This window comes from Synchiropus splendidus, chromosome 3, assembly GCF_027744825.2.
Source record: "Synchiropus splendidus isolate RoL2022-P1 chromosome 3, RoL_Sspl_1.0, whole genome shotgun sequence".
In the NCBI taxonomy this organism is placed as follows: Eukaryota; Metazoa; Chordata; class Actinopteri; order Syngnathiformes; family Callionymidae; genus Synchiropus; species Synchiropus splendidus.
Window position 1 is genome coordinate 31,713,385 of NC_071336.1, and position 917 is coordinate 31,714,301.

The 917-nt window shown below is 35.9% G+C and overlaps 1 long non-coding RNA gene across 2 annotated transcripts in view; it reads right to left on the bottom strand.

Annotated features, from left to right (window-relative positions):
• Nucleotides 1-685, bottom strand: part of LOC128755897 (uncharacterized) — a 46,052-nt gene extending 45,367 nt beyond the window's left edge. For both annotated transcript variants that reach the window (XR_008414184.1, XR_008414183.1), the window contains exon 1: nt 587-685. This is a non-coding gene — a long non-coding RNA (uncharacterized LOC128755897). The remainder of the gene's footprint in view (nt 1-586) is intronic.
• Between the last annotated feature and the right edge of the window lie 232 nt (nt 686-917).

Sequence of the window (917 nt, forward strand, 5' to 3'; positions counted from 1 at the left end):
GAACTGAATAGAATCTCTGTGGAGCGTAAGGCCTAATGTTGAATACACTACATGTAATGTATCGGAAGGAAATGCACAGAAATCAACTGTCAAATGCAGCAAGAATGGATTGGAAATCAACTTTGATTTGTTTAATTGTGGGGTTTTCTGCTTCATAAATGATCTATTAAATAGGACTAATGAATCACTTCATTAGCACTTGTGGTCTAACTGTATCCAACGCTCTAAATGAACTTATCTATAGCTGACAGTCTGACGAGAAAAACATTAGAAAGGGGCAGATATTATGAGAATTATTCTTCCCTTTTTGAGCGCGTTGTGGCTGTACGTTTTCTGGTGGAATTAAATAAACTTCTTCATCTGTTTTTTCCCTAAAATTTTAGATACCCATGGAGTATAAGAGTCAGAATAATTTTGTGTTATGTTTTTTTTTTTCACTATGGTGTATATTGCTAAAGCTTGCCAAAGACCCACCTTGCTCAAAATATATACATAGAAACAGCACATTGCAGTGTTCTGCTTTCAACTGAACACAAATCACAAACGTCTTTAGAGAAGCTGTGTTAACAAAATAAAACTGACTCACGTGTCATCTCGGCGAGATGTTCGTTGGTGCATTTCAAAGTGAGCTTGAAGCCACTCGGCATTGAAACGGTGAGAACAATAATTCATGACATATAAACAGGTAAAGTGAAAGGCAACAGTAAAACAAAGCTAACGTCAGATGAAAAACCTGTGAATCGATTATCGATTGTTTCGGTGTTGACGTTAAAAAGGGTTGAAAAAAAAAGATTAAATAACGTTTTTAAGAAACATTTAGCAGGTCCAACATTTTAAGCTCTTGCTTTGCCACTAAAACACGTAAATACGTTTAATTGGGTTTCGACATTGACGGAGCGGTTTTTGATTGCTTCTGT